Source organism: Bos javanicus, chromosome 10 (genome assembly GCF_032452875.1).
Source record: "Bos javanicus breed banteng chromosome 10, ARS-OSU_banteng_1.0, whole genome shotgun sequence".
Classification (NCBI taxonomy): domain Eukaryota; kingdom Metazoa; phylum Chordata; class Mammalia; order Artiodactyla; family Bovidae; genus Bos; species Bos javanicus.
Genome location: NC_083877.1, coordinates 9,817,040 through 9,832,585, shown reverse-complemented (window position 1 = coordinate 9,832,585; position 15,546 = coordinate 9,817,040). Strand labels below are relative to the sequence as shown.

General features: G+C 45.8%; 1 long non-coding RNA gene across 1 annotated transcript; it reads right to left on the bottom strand.

The window, feature by feature from the left end:
• Positions 1-1,225: 1,225 nt before the first annotated feature.
• On the bottom strand, positions 1,226-13,020 carry LOC133255597 (uncharacterized). Its single transcript, XR_009738990.1, has 3 exons — positions 12,192-13,020; positions 5,181-5,265; positions 1,226-1,516 (listed from the first exon to the last, which is right to left on the bottom strand). It is a non-coding gene; the product is annotated as an uncharacterized LOC133255597 (long non-coding RNA).
• Positions 13,021-15,546: the final 2,526 nt, after the last annotated feature.

Below are 15,546 nucleotides of genomic sequence, written 5' to 3'. Positions count from 1 at the left end.
TTTGCAAAAATATTCCTCTTTATCTTCCTGTCATTGAATTTAAAATGGAAGACATACTGCATTATATAATTTTATCAAACAGTTCATGCCCAAGAAACACAACTCACTCTTTTGGTTAGTCTAAGAATTAGTGCACAATTACACAAGTATATTTTATGAAATAGATCACATTTTTGTAATTTTTGGTTTTGTTCAAAGATGAAGTTCTAATCAAACCTATTTCCTTTACTATTTACTGTGACATTTTAGATAAGGTTGGTGAGAGCAATGATATGAGGTGAAAGGCAGAAAAGAAGAAAAAGGAATATTTTAAGCAGAGGCAACAGCTAACAGGATGTGGAATTGAGCTTTTCCTGTTGTCTCAGGTGTTGGCTAGAGCTTCAAAGGTGAAATCAATGTGCGATAAGAATCCCCACATACTAAAAAAGGTGCTAAGGATATCCCACAGGACTTTTAAAGAGAAGGCTAGAGGTTCCTAAGAAGGAGTTCTTTGTCAGAGGAGCAAGCTGTGTTTTTTTCTTCCCTCCCCATGGGGAAGGGGATCCAGCCACCCAAATCAAGCAAAGTGGGGAGTCAAGGGAACCTCAGGTTTAGGGGTGTTTTGTAAGAAAAGGAGACAAACTTGCCTCTTCATTTCAGAGAAGCTTGCTGAGTGGTGAAAACACATCAACCTGCAGAGTATTAATACTGCTGTCAGAGGGGAGGGTGCTCAGGGTCGTGGGAGAGCTTGCCATGTGTCTCCTGGTGTTTGGGGTATGAAGACTGAAAAGCAGGAGGCTAGCTGGAGCTGGGTGACAGGGTCATCCCCTCACCTTCACGGCTGTAGGGATAGCAAGATGAGTCTTTGCCATTTGAAAGGCTAAAAGTAGAGGAATCCCATGCTTGCTTTAGTAATTAGAGGGCTACCGTCCAGGGAAGGGGGTGAGGGGTTGAGCAGAGAGACTGAGAGATAAGCTGGAGAACGCAGTGTGGCATGTCCCCACAGGGGCAGTGGGAGAAGGTATCTCGGAAGTCCCATTAATATGCCCTATGGAAGAGCTGGACTGAGGATGAAGGGACTTCAGACCCTCACACAAAGGCCACACACAGCACACATGTCAAACATGATGACCTCTGTCCCTTTGCTCTCATTTTCCCTCATCTGTTCAGCCCTAGAGGATCCCAAAGCAGGAGGGAGGGGAAGAGAGAAGGATGAAGGAACAAGCCATGCGCCCATCCCCATTACAGAGTCTTTAAAATTTTTTATTGATTATTTTTGACTGCACGAGGTCTTCACAGTTGCACACAGGCTTTCTCTAGCTGTGGTGAGTGGGGACTGCTCCCTCGTTGGGGTGCAAGGGCTTTTTATTGTGGCAGCTTCTCCTGTTGTGGCACTTGGGCTCAGTTGCCCGGAGGCATGTGGAATCTTCCCAGACCAGAGATCGAACCATTGTCCCCTGCGTTGACAGGCAGACTCCCAACCAGTGGACGACCAGGGAAGTTCCTGACTGCAGTGTCTTAACCCCCATGTCAGACCCTAGCCAGAGGGAGGGAAAGTGAAAGTCCTTCTTTGCAACCCCATGGAATTCCCCAGGCCAGAAGACCGGAGTGGGTAAACTTTCCCTCTTTTCCCAACGCAGGGATCAAACCCAGGTCTCCTGCATTGCGGGCAGGTTCTTTACTAGCTGAACCACAAGGGCAGCCCAAGAATACTGGAGTGGGTAGCCTATCCCTTCTCTAGGGGATCTTCCTGACCCAGGAATTGAACCAAGGTCTCCTGCATTGCAGGCGGCTTCTTTACCAACTGAGCTATTAGGGAAGCCCAAAGAGGGAGGGAAGAAATGGTAAGTTGGAGATGAGACTCAAGTTTGAGTGTATATATTAGCACTTTTAAGATCCTAAATTGGAACTGTTACGGTATCCGAAAGTGATTGAAGTTTTGAGATCCACCTAGAGAAATCACCAAAAAACAAGGAAGTAGACACAGAGCTCATTTAAGGAGGGAAAAAAAACACACTCAAAAAACTGATGATGTGTTTGAGGAAGAGTAATATTCCAGTTTGCAACAGGGAAGTTTTTCTATTTCACAAATGTACTTATTCCTGGAATTTCATACCCAAGACAGCACTCCTGCCTTGAAACAACACACTGTCTAGTGGGAAAACTGGAAAGAAAGCAAATGATTACAACACATGTCTTATGGGAAGGTGCAGGGCACTATGTGAGCACATAGGAGGGCCGCTAACCCGATCCTGGGGCTAGGCAAGGTTTTTAATGAGGTGACATCCTGGTTTTACAGAAAAGAAAGAGCTGAGCAGCAAAAGTGGAGGAGACCGGGGCGCGGAGAGATGGGGGTGGGGGAGTGTTGAGGAGTTGACTTGTAGTTGAGTTGGTCATGTGTCAACTGAGACAAAGAATGCACAACCTAAAAATTGAGAATTACATAAAAAGCGAGAATTACATAAGGCAGACTTTAACCTCGGAGGCAGCCTCTCAGAGAGCTCTGAGGGACTCCTCCAAAGATATGAGGGAGCAGCCAAAACATAGAGAATTTTACAAACAAGCACATCAAAAACAAGAATCAAATGCTTACTGATAATGAAAGAAAAACTGAATATCCGAAGGAAATGAATTTAGCACTTTTCTGTATACGGGAAGATGCAGGAGTCTGGGCTCTTTGAAATCATTCCTTTGGTATGCACCATAGCCATCTAGGCCAGTATCCTGCTTTTCTCCATGGTGAATCCCCCAAGGGTGCACAGCTGGGGGTGACTGATCTGTTTACTGACACAGCAGGCAACATTTCTCACCCATGTGAGTGAATATGAAGCCCTGCCTGTGGACTACAGATGGTGATTTGGCAACATCAACCGAAAGCAGAGTTTGGAGTCCTGTGGGTGGATCACATGCCCCTGAACAAGCCCGTATAGATTCTAATGAGGTGGATGAAACTGGAGCCTATTATACAGAGTGAAGAAAGCCAGAAAGAAAAACACCAATACAGTATACTAACGCATATATATGGAATTTAGAAAGATGGTAACAATAACCCTGTATACGAGACAGCCAAAGAGACACTGATGTATAGAACAGTCCTTTGGACTCTGTGGGAGAGGGAGAGGGTGGGAAGACTTGGGAGAATGGCATTGAAATATGTATAATATCATGTATGAAACGAGTCTCCAGTCCAGGTTTGATGCACGATACTGGATGCTTGGGGCTGGTGCACTGGGACGACCCAGAGGGATGGTATGGGGAGGGAGGAGGGGGAGGGTTCAGGATGGGGAACACATGTATACCTGTGGCAGATTCATTTTGATATATGGCAAAACCAATACAATATTGTAAAGTTAAATAAAATAAAATTTTAAAAAAAGAAAGAAAAGGCTGTGGATACAAATTCGTCAGATTGGGGTGCACGCGAGAATGTCTGCCCCCAGAACCTCAGCACCTCAATCCTGTTCTAGGACTCTGGGGCAGGTAGGGACCTGAAGGCTGTAGACGAACAGGTGAATCCCCCACAGAATGAATGTTCGAGGGCTTTAGCCCGTGACCTCAAAAAGAGGAGCCCTAGCCCTAGTGACCTGCTGCTGCTGCTAAGCCACTTCAGTCGTGTCCGACTCTGTGCGACCCCATAGACGGCAGCCCACCAGGCTCCCCCGTCCCTGGGATCCTCCAGGCAAGAACACTGGAGTGGGTTGCCATTTCCTTCTCCAATGCATGAAAGTGAAAAGTGAAAGTGAAGTCGCTCAGTCATGTCCGACTCTGTGTGACCCTCTGGACTGCAGCCTACCAGGCTCCTCTGTCCATGGGATTTTCCAGGCAAGAGTACTGGAGGGGGTGCCATCGCCTTCTCCGAGCCCTAGTGACCTGGGCTTAAGTAATACAGCCACACAGACTCTGGACCATGGTAGGCAGTTTTAAGGCTTAGATCCAATAGACTGAGTGCCCCCTGTCTTCATCAGCCCAGATGCAAGTCTTCATTCTGTCTTATCCCTTTCAGAGAGAGACGAGGTGAACCCTAGAAAAGGCACGGCAGAAAAGATAAGGAAACAGAGAGAGGTTTATTCTGGTGCCTGGAGCATCGCCGATGGAAACTGAACCTTTAGGGTGTGTGTTTTCCCAGCAGCAGGTGGCCCCTGGCTGACGCATTACCCAGATATCCAGAAAGATAACCCTAAGGGGAGTCCAAGAGAAAGAAGGCACCAACTCCAAAGCATGGGGCTCAAGAAAGGGTCTTGACTGTCACGTAACCATGTGCCAAACAGTTTCCCCGTAAGAGTTAAAGAACTCCCAAGAGGGATCCCCAGTGTTTTGAGGAATGAACAGAGGAAGAAAAATGGGACCTGATGGGGTGGGGAATGAAACAACAGGAGGGTGTGTTCCCATAGAAGTTGAGGGAAAGAGTTTAGAAAGTTGATGGATAGAAGAGCAGAAAAGTACCCATTGGATTTGGTGGTGTGGGGTGGTAGGCCACTGAGACAAAACCTGATCTAGGCCAGTGATGGATTCAGGAACCCAAAGGCCCTGAGCTCAGGTCTGAAGGAGATGTAAGGAGCTAGAGGGAAGGGGAAGCCCTTTCCTGAAGGCTGCCTATGAAGAAAACTCACTGGTGTGAGAGACAAGTGCACATAAGACAGCAATGGCATGAAGGAGGATTTTCTCTTTGGGAAATCTGAGAGCCCCTTTGAATGATGATGGGGAAACAGGAAAGAAAGGTTGAAGAGTCATGACTGATAAAACCAGCACTCAGGAAGCAGGGAGGGAGGGATCTAGAAGAGAATGGATAATTAGTCCTAGATAACGACAGGGACAGTCTCTGCCTAAGCTAGGGGAAGGGCAAAGGGCAGAGGAGATGGGGTGGGTATAGATAAATGATAACTGGAGGGGCAGAAAGGTTGGTGTTTGTTTGCTTTCCTGGTGGTGAATAACATATCAATGAAAGCACTTAATGCTTTCAAAATATTTGTAAAAATATTTCATTTAATCCTCCCTACAAACCAAACAAGTCCTCTGGTTGGTTCCAAATCTCGGTACACTCCCCAGGGGCTCTATTACTCTTGGCTCTGGCTTGGTGCTGTCTCCTCCTTCATGGCGAGAACTCGCTCAGACTAATCCAACAATGTGGGGAAACCCGAACACCGGCCCTCTTACAGCTGCTGCCATTGAGGGAATCCAAACAACAACGGGTTCTTTCCTACCTTGCCTCTGTGCCACAAATTTCTTGCCATTCAGTGGCAACCAGCACCAGCGTGTGGGTAGCCATCAGGCAGTTGATGTTCTGACCTGTTGCAAAAAAAAAAAAAGCCTTGACAAAATCCAGATCTGTATTAGATGCGTGGTGCTACCTCTTGGCTATAGTCAAGGAATATTCCCTGACTTAATGGGAGTTAAGAGATGAGGTCTTGAAATGAGTTGGATTGAGGACACCTTGGTCAGTTACCCACTTCAGTTCGTTATAGCCTGTCAATACTCACAGAACCGGAGGCGGTAGCCATGCTCCATCAGTCTTGCAGATTCCAGGCGGTTGTTAGACCCACGGTCTTGCTCCTGGACTTTTTCCCATTCTCAGGCAGCACCGTTTCAACCATTTCTGCAGTCCCCTAGATATTCATGATGGGAAAGAGGGGAGAGGAGCAAGGTGAAAATTGCAAAGCTGGTGAAAGGCCGAGAATTGCACTGGATCAGAAGAGCATCCCTGTGGCTATCAAGTCAGGTGACATCCATCTGCTTTTGTGCCAGTGTTTTGTAGGCTACTCTGAAAGAGAAACTTTGAAAATGTTTACTGACATCATTTGACTAAAAAGTCACTTTTAAGACCAACATTTATTGGCATATACAGACATGTATTTGGGTTGTAGTTGTTATTTAGTTGCTAAGTTGTAGCTGACTCTCCTGGCCCCCTGGACTGTAACCAGCCACTTGTGCCTGGAATTTCTCAGGCAAGAATACTGGAGTGCGTTGCCGTTTCCTCCTCCAGGGGATCTTCCCAACCCAGGGATCAAACGTGAGTCTCCTGTATTGCAGGCAGATTCTTTTACCACTGAGCCACCAGGAAAGCCCCACATTTGGGTTACACATTCTGATACATTTGTTAAGAAAGTTCATTATTTTATGGTCATACTTTATGCAGTCTATCAAGCAGGACTCTGACTGTTAAAAATGAAGCTCTTCCAGCTGAGATGGAAAGATTTAATGTGGATTCAGTCTTCAACTTTGTGCCAAGTATCTTTAAACTTTCCAGTCCAGAAGAAGATTGAGGCTTTTTGACATTATGAATCAACAGTGTGGTTAAAGGTCATAGGTTTAAAAAATCTGACACAGTGTAGCTCTGATTTGTACATACAAGAGGCAGATCCTTTTGACCCCAAAGCATAGGTGAAACTGCTAATCCAGATATGGAAGCTCCGGTAAGCAAAATCACTTTGTTTTGAAGGTGGGCGTTTGCCTGGGTGCTGTGCTTTAATGTAAACCAAGCAGGTTCACCCTGCACTAACCAGGCAAGCAATGAAAACAAGCTGGGGCATTACACCTGCTTAGGGAAACCGACCTGGTGACCCAGGGCAAGCGGCACAGGAGATCTTCCGGGCCTTCCCACATCACCTCCTACCCTTCCTTTCACTTCCATCCATTTCGGCAGCCAACCTGGCGGTCTTTCTGCACTCTTTCCAGGCGCCGTGTTAAGTGCACTGGACCCAGACTTGGGCTCCTCCAGGCCTGGCCCTTGGCACGGTCCCGGCAGGGTGGACACACTGCCTCTGGCCCTCTTACTCTTGGCTGTTTCAGGGACCACCTCTCAGTACCTCCACTGGACAAGGCCCAGTCTCCCTGGAAAATAGCCAATAACCGCAGTTGTCTGTAACTCCTGCCCTGTGCAACAGGTGGGTGTGGCAGAGCGCCAACAAAACACATTTCTCCAAAAATGTTAGATGCTCAGTTTTTAAGTAGATGTCTCCCCAAAGAGGCCCTTTTGCATGCTATCGTGTGGCCGGAGCAGTGCCTGTGTTCCCTGACTTTTGCACTAAAAACCCACATAGGCCCATTTTACGTTTATTAAGCTCCTGATACACGCACATCATCACAAGTGTGCCACTTGCAATATGTCACTCTGGTTCTCTCTGCTCCCTGAAAGCCCTCCCCACCTCCAGGGCAGAGCCAGTGCCACCCAGGCCCCATCTGCTTGGTGTCAAAAGCTCTTTCCTCTCATGAAAACTTCACATGACCATAGGTTTGGGCCTTTTCTCCTTCACTTTGGAAGAAAAGAAAAACATGCAGGCAAGAACACTGCTGGGCTTCCCAGGTGGCTCAGTATTAAAAAAAAAAAAAAAACCCACCTGCAAAGCAGGAGACGTGGGTTTGATCCCTGGGTCAGGAAGATCACCCAGAGAAGGAAATGGCACCCCATTCCAGTATTCTTGCCTGGAGAATCCCATGGACAGAGGAGCCTGGTGGGCTACAGTCCATGGGGTCACAGAGTTGGACACGACTAAGGAACAAGAACAACGAAGGACACAGTTGTGTGGTCAGAGTGATTATTTGGCTTCTGGCCATCTCCTGGTCTCATGGTGGGCAGAGAGAAGGCTTGGTAGAAATCAGCCCTGTTCCTCCTTTTTGTCAACTCAAGCTGAAAAAATGTAAACCAACCAAGTCAGCAGAGCCTTTGCCCCCAAGTGAAGGCATTTACGGTATCAAAGAATATTTATTTGAGACGTTTCAACCTGGATTTCCTGCGAATGAATTGGAAGCAAGTGAATGGATAAGATCTGGATGGAACTGGACTCTCTTCATTAGAAACCAGTGCCCCTGTTTTGGAGGATGGATCTGGGCATTGGAAGAAACCTTGCACCAGAAAACCTTTTGATGTGCCCTGGACTGAAATGCTGTTTCCCTGGTCTTCAGCCTTGGAGTGGACATCAAGACTGGGTTAACACTTCATAGTAGATTCTGGGAGAGCAAGGTTTTCTCCTCCAAAATTATGATGCTAATAATCCAAAGCAGACTGCTGTGGCAGCTCAGGCAGCCAGCCCTACCTTAACAACACAGAGTTAACAGAAACACATTTTATTTATAGTTTCTCTTGTGTTATATTCGATGGCCATTTCCTCTACAAAATAAAGACTGAGGCATAAACGTTTCTACTCGTGATATGTGGTTCAAGACATGCTTAAAAGACTAAAGCTCATTTTGTCTGGACTCACACATGGATTACATTTCTAGCAGATGTAACATCCTGACATTTCTCCATCTAAGTCAATCATACACGTTCATTTGGCACCTTCATGGAGGGCAGTGTTTCAGGTTGGCACGTGGAAGCCTTAGTTGGGCTCCTTGCTGTGGGGCAAGTTCATTAAGGAGAGACAGAACTGTGTGAGAAGTGCTGATGTTGGCAACTGACTTCAAAATGCAATTTTTAAAGCAGATGAATTGAAGGGTAGATAGGATTTTTAAAAAAGTATTTGGTAACACATTTCTAGCAAAATGCTAATTGTGGAATCTACCTGATAGGTATATCGGTGTTCACTGTACAATTTGCAACTTTTCTATATGTTTGAAATTTTTTGTACTAAGACACTGGGGAGAAAAATCCGTGTAGCTCTGGCCACTGAAGAGAGCAAAGATGTTCTCTCAGCTCTCAGACTGGGAAGACCACAGGATATAATGATGTAGGTTTATTGAGTCCTCACTGCTCACTAAGCACTTTCTGTGTACTATCTAATTTGTGCTCACAAGCACCTATGAAGTACCATCCTCCTCACTTTATAGGTGGGACAGCAAAAGCTCAGAAAGCATGAGATGCTTGTCTAGAGTCACATAGCTGGTAAGTATCAGGTTCAGGATTTGAACCCAGGTCTGCCTGCCTCCAGGACTCAAAGCCATGACGAATGCACCACACTTGAGCCCCAGATGCGGATGGCTGGTATGGTGCCTTGGGTTGGGAGGAAAGCATCTGATGCTTGGGGAAAGTGGGAGAAATGCCCCATGCTAGCCCTGCCTCCCCCTCTACTGGGTTTCAGATACTTTTATTCTTTAATTGCCCTTTAATTAATAGACACCCAGACTGCCACCTGGGAATTTTATTCTGGCTTCATCTCTCTCTCTCTCTTTTTTTTCCTCACTTTAAGCAAGAAGTTGATTTAAACAACAAGTTGCTTGGCTTGAAAACTATATAGAATGCATTCCTTTTAGAGTAATTATCTCCAGTTAAGGACAGATTGTCCTACATATGACAGCTACAAACAAAAATGTTATCAAATTGCCTGTGGTTTTACAACAATAAATGATAAAGTTCCACAATTGAACACACTATGCAAGGATTTTTATTTCATTTTTTGTTAAACAGTGAAACAGCAAAATAACATAATGGAATATAAAGATAAGAGCTGAAGAAGCATGCTATTAAATGCAAAGGGAAAATTTCCACAGAACTAGGAAGTTTTTCCCATCCCATCTCTGCTTGAAATTGATCAAAACCTACCATGGGCTATTTAATTTTTTAAAAATGCAGCATGTTTATGCACATATGCCATTCCTAGATATACAGTAAAAGAATAGGGAAAGGAAAATAAAATAGAGGAAATTGTTCTATGGTCAGGATATGGTGGAAACAGATTGTGGTTTTCTAGTTGTGAACACACTCTTGGTGTGTAGGAACAAAGTTCTGGAGTCAAGTAGCTGCTGCTGCTGCTGCTAAGCCACTTTAGTCGTGTCCGACTCTGTGCGACCCCATAGACGGCAGCCCACAAGGCTCCCCTGTCCCTGGGATTCTCAAGGTAAGAACCCTGGAGTGGGTTGCCATTTCCTTCTCCATGCATGAAAGTGAAAAGTGAAAGTGAAGTCGCTGAGTCGTATCTGACTCTTCGTGACCCCATGGACTGTAGCCCGCCAGGCTCCTCCGTCCATGGGATTTTCCAGGCAAGAGTACTGAAGTGGGGTGCCATTGCCTTCTCCAGAGTCAAGTAGCGGGTTCCTTTTACTATTATTTTTTTTTGACTATGCTGGGTCTTGTTGCTGCTCGAGCTTTTCTCTAGTGCTCGGGCTTCTCATTACAGCAACTTCTCTTGTTGCGGAGCACGGGCACCGGGGCACATAGACTTTGGTGGTTGTGGCTCCCAGGCTCTGGACTTCAGGCTCAACAGGTGAGGCCCATGGGCTTGATTGCTTTACCACATGTGGGATCCTCCTGGATAGGGGATCGAACCAGTGTCTCCTGCCTTGGCAGAAGGGTTCTTTACCACTGAACCACAGAGAAGCCCAAAGTTTTCTTCTTAATAGACACCGTAATTGCATCTTCACCCTCCATCTTCACCTGTGCAGGTGTGTCTGTTTCACTGACTGCTCATCAAATCAGAATCTGGCGTGTCTCCCTGAGAAAGCCTGGTGTTGACCACCGGCTTCCACTAGGTAATATAAAAATGCCTCTTGACCTTAAACTGTGCCACAGAACCGGCCGCCTCCAGATTAATGTCATGTGTTCAATCTTGACTCTTTCCTTGGGCTTTTTGTCCGCCTTTGTGAGTGGCCAATTCTCCTCGGCTGTCGCTTCACGAGACGGGAGCAGAACCACGTTGAATGAGCACCATCTCCTTCTGTGCCCATTGCCCTCATGGAGTTGCTTCCAGCTCTTTGTTAAGAGATGAAATATGACAACACTCCCTGAATTGGATCCTTGCTGCAGTTTTCAGCTCTCTGGGCATTCTCACTTCAAAGACCCTAAGTATCTCACGATTGAGGTCTGAAGCCTTGCATGATGTTGAGGTGCGGGGTAGTGCCTGGCTGTCAGACCTGGGTGCTGCTTCTCAGAAGGTCTGGAAATCCCTGTGCAGCCCTGGGGAGGCAGGAACACCAAGGCGAGGGCGCTTGGGTCACACAACATACAGTTGTCTTTCTCGGATTCCGCTTATTTGGGGTTTCTGTCCTCAGTTTCCCTTCCCTCTATCTTTTAAATGGAAGCTGTGAGGCTGCTTCCCAAAACCAGAGAAAAGGAATTCAAGCCCATAGATGGCTTTCCCACTTGCACGCCAACGACTCTCTGAGCCCCCTCACCACCCTGGAGTAGACAGCCGGAGAGAAGGTTTTAAAAACCAGCGCCAGGGAGCAGGGAAGGAATGTCTCGGGGCTGGGCCTCTGGGTCTTCTCTGAGCTACTCCTCAGATAACCCAGAGGTCAGGCTGTCAGGGGAGCACTGCTGGGCTTTAATGCCCTCCAGGGACTGCAAGCCCAGGGTTCCAGCCAGCATTAGTGTTCTGATTTCTCAGGAATGTATTTAGACTTCATTAGACTACTCGGTTTCAGGATGATGTGGGTTAGGCGTTGTGTGATTGGGGCTGAATACCAGCCTCCCTCATCCTGGCCTGAGAATCTCTGTTGGCATCTTCCCACCATTCTCCAAGGAAAGGTCAGGTCTAAGCCTGGACCCTGGGGCCTTCAAAGTCGAAGTAATGTGGCATCAGATTGTAAAGGCTGTAAAAATGTTCAAAGGAATCTTGGATCATCTAACCCTCTCTGTCTTTTTTAAAATTGTGGTTAAAATATGCATGATGTAGAAGTTATCATTCTGGCCATTTTAAAGTGCACAATTCAGTCACATCAAATACATTCACAGTGTTTTTCAATCATCACCATTACTCATTTACAGAATTTGTTCATCATCCCAAACTGGAACTCTGTACCCATTCAACAATACCCTCTTTAAAAAAAAAAAGAAATCAACCAAAAAGGAGTGGGGCTGACCAAATGTCATGCAGGTAGGACAAGGGTTTACAATATCAGGATCAAAAGCTCTGACACACCATCTGATTTCTTTTTTTTTTTTTAATTTGACTGCAGCGGGTCCTAGTTGCAGCATGCGGGATCTATTTTCCTGACCAGGGATCGAACCCAGGCCTCCTGCATTGGGAGCACAGAGTCTCAGCCACTGGACCACCAGGGATGTCCCCTGATTTCTTAAAATAGGATTTTGTACACACACACACACACACACACACACACGCCTGTATTCATCTAGCACTCAATTCCTTGTTCAGGAAGCCACACTTCCAGAAGAATGCTGGCAAACAAGTATGTGTCCAAAAGCAACAGACCGGATGATGGCAAGAGACCTGGAAACCCCACCCCATAGACATGAAAGGAGCTGGTGATGGGGGATTCAGGACAATAATGGGTGTTGTCTTCAAAAGGGGTTTAATGTGTGCTGTAGAAGAGGCTGAACTCACCTGGCCTCTGAGGGCAGGACCAGGAGGAGCGCATATGGCAGCAGCTGGGCCATATCTATGGAAACACCAAAGATCTCTTGAGTAACTCAGTCAGCTATGGCAGCAGGCAGGGGGCTCCTGGCTGCTGAAGGCAGGCAGAGGAGGCCAGGGGCCCCGGGTCACCTGCGCTGACACACTGGGGAGAGAGTTTACGCAGCGGAGAGAGCGTCCCTTCCAACTCGGACGTGTCGTGCGGGAGTCAGATGATGACATCTGAGCCCAGAACCCACGCTGGCACCCAGGCTAACACTGTTCATGCTCTGCTGGGCCAGAGTCCTGAAACAAAGGGCTTTGGAACCATTCTATAGAAGCCGCTTATAGTTCTAATTGATGACACAATCGGGCAGAGCATAGAAGGTTGGGACTATGTACTCTTCGAACCATATGTAGGTTGTGACCTGTCATGAAATCAATATATTCAGCAATTTTTTAAAAATGAAATAGAATGAATAGAATATATCAGAGTACAATACACAGGGTGGGATAAATATTAGGCATTTTTCTTTTTTTATTTGTTGTATTGAAGTATAATTGATTTACAATGTTGTGTTAATTTCTGGTATACAGCAAAGTATTCAAAGCCTTCAGTTCAGCTTTGTTCAATTGCTCAGTCTTGTCCAACTCTTTGTGACCCCATGGATGGCAGGCAGCATGCCAGGCTTCCCTGTCCGTCACCAACTTCTGGAACTTACTCAAACTCATTTCTATCGCGTCGGTGATGCCATCTAACCATCTCATCCTCTGTCGTCCCCTTCTCCTCCTGTCTTCAATCTTTCCCAGCATCAGGGTCTTTTCCAATGAGTTGGTTCTTTGCATCAGGTGGCCAAAGTATTGGAGTTTCAGTTTTAGCATCAGTCCTTCCTTTAGGACTGATTTCCTTTAGGATTGACTGGTTGAATCTCAAAGCCTACATATATATATATTTCCCCAATGACTCAGCATGTAAAGAATCTTCCTGAAATGCAGGAGACACAAGTTTGATCCCTGCATCAGGAAGATCCCCTGGAGAAAGAAATGGCAACCATTCCAGTATTCTTGCCTGAAAATTCCCAAGTACAGAGGATCCTGGTGGGCTATAGTCCAAAGAATCGCAAAGAATTGAAAGTAACTGAACACACAAACCGATATATATATATATATTCAGATTCTTTTCTATTGTAGATCATTACAAGATACTGAATATAATTCCCTGTGTAATACAGTAGAACCTTGATGGATATCCGTTCTACACATAATAGTTTGCATCTACTAATTCCTGTCACCTTCCCCCTTGGCAACCACAAGTCTGTTCTTTGTGTATGTAGGTCTGTTTTTTTCTTGTAGGTAAGTTTGTTTGTGTCACTTTTTAGATTCCACATATAAGTAATGTCATATGGTATCAATATTTGTCTTTCTCTTTCTGATTTACTTCCCTTAGTATGATAATCTCTAAGTTCATCCATGTTGCTCCAAACGGCATCATTTCATACATTTTTTATGGCTGAGTGTGTATATATGTATATATACGTACATCACATCATCTTTATTCATCAGTGGTTTTCAAGAAATACTTCTGGTTATATTGTCTCTGTGTGTGTATACAAGGTCAATGTAAAATCTGTGTTCTACCAGTGCTTTGTCCACCTGATGCGAAGAACTAACTCACTGGAAAAGACCCTGATGCTGGGAAAGATTGAAGGCAGGAGAAGGGGACGACAGAGGATGAAATGGTTGGATGGCATCACCGACTCAATGGACATGAGTTTGAGTAAGCTCCAGGAGTTGGTGATGGACAGGGAAGCCTGGCATACCACAGGCCATGGGGTTGCAGAGAGTTGGACACAACTGAGCAACTGAACTGACCGACCATGGGTTTAATTTTCCCTAGTATAAAATTTTAAACTTAACGCAAAGCATGGAACAGACATGTCTAGAGTCTTAGAACCGTGTCACAAGTTGCTAGAAAGGTCACATGCCAGATTAGAGAGGTGACAGTCTCCGCCAGGCCAGGCAGCTCTGACTGCTTGCTTTCTTGGCCCTGGACACAGTGACACTCATGTCTGTGGTCCTGCAGTTGGCCCCACAGGGTAACCAAGTGCTTGGCTGAGAGCAGTCGAAAACCTCTGCACACCTGAGGAGCGGACAGAACAGCAGGTCTGACATTTTGTTAAAGTCTTCCTTTCACACAAGGGACTGTGGTGAAAATAAATTTTGATCCTCAGACAGTAATGAGAAGCAAACACTGGAGACAGAAAACCAAGGGTTTTATGCAACCCTTCTTCCCCATCTCCACGGAGATCCCCACACCTGCGTTCAATTGCTTTACTCTCTCTTCTCTTAAATCAGGGTCTTCTGTCTTCCTGGGACAGGACTGTGAGCACATATGCAGGGGGCTTTAATTAAAAGGGAACTGCCCAGAAAACAACAAAACTCTGTAAACTAATTATCCTTCAATTAAAAAATAAATTTAAAAAGGGGGGGAACTGCTAAGTACTCGAGAGGGTTTTGAATGGATAGGCACATTATGGAGTGCAACACTTTGGACCATGATGCACAAGAGGATGTCTATGGTAAGACCAAGAGATATAATATATACATACACAGTGTTTCCCAAACTAAAGGAAGCTGCTGCCAGATTTCTGCTGAACCCTTTCTGTAATGCAGACATGGTATAACAGATCTGTTTTTGTGTGTCCAACATCCTTTAACATATGATTTCAGCATCCACCTTCCTCCACTTTCTACGGACACTTGTTCCTGTGCTGCTACCATTCCGTGTGGTTGTCGTGGGACCGCCAATCACAATGTCTCGCCCCATCTTTCTGGACTCGATGATTGGTCCATGGAAAAGGCAACAGACCCAAGCTGGGCCAATCAGAGGTTTTCCTGATATATTAAAGCAGTAGGCAAGAACTCAGTTTTGCCCTATGGGAAAAGGAGACGTTTTTTCCCGTAGGGAGCTATAGGTTAGAGCTGCCTTTGGCCTCATTTTCCTCCATTCGTGCGGAGGAAGACAATGGACGCTGCGAGAGAACAAGAACTCTGATGACACTCTTGCTGCTTTGGCCAGTTCTGCAGCCCAGCACCCAGCCTACTTTACTTGCACGGACAGACAGATGGAGGAGCGGTGTATGGTGGGGCAAAGGGTATTTGCTTGTTGCTTAGGCTAGTATAAGTTGCTTTTTGTAATTTACACCTCAAAGAGTTGCTTCAGCATGCATATAATGAAGCATTACAGGATTTCGAGTGACAACCTGTGTTTGAAGCCAAGAGCTGATTCTTATTAACCATGTTCAAGACATCTAACTTGTCCAGACCTCAGTCTCATCATCTGTAC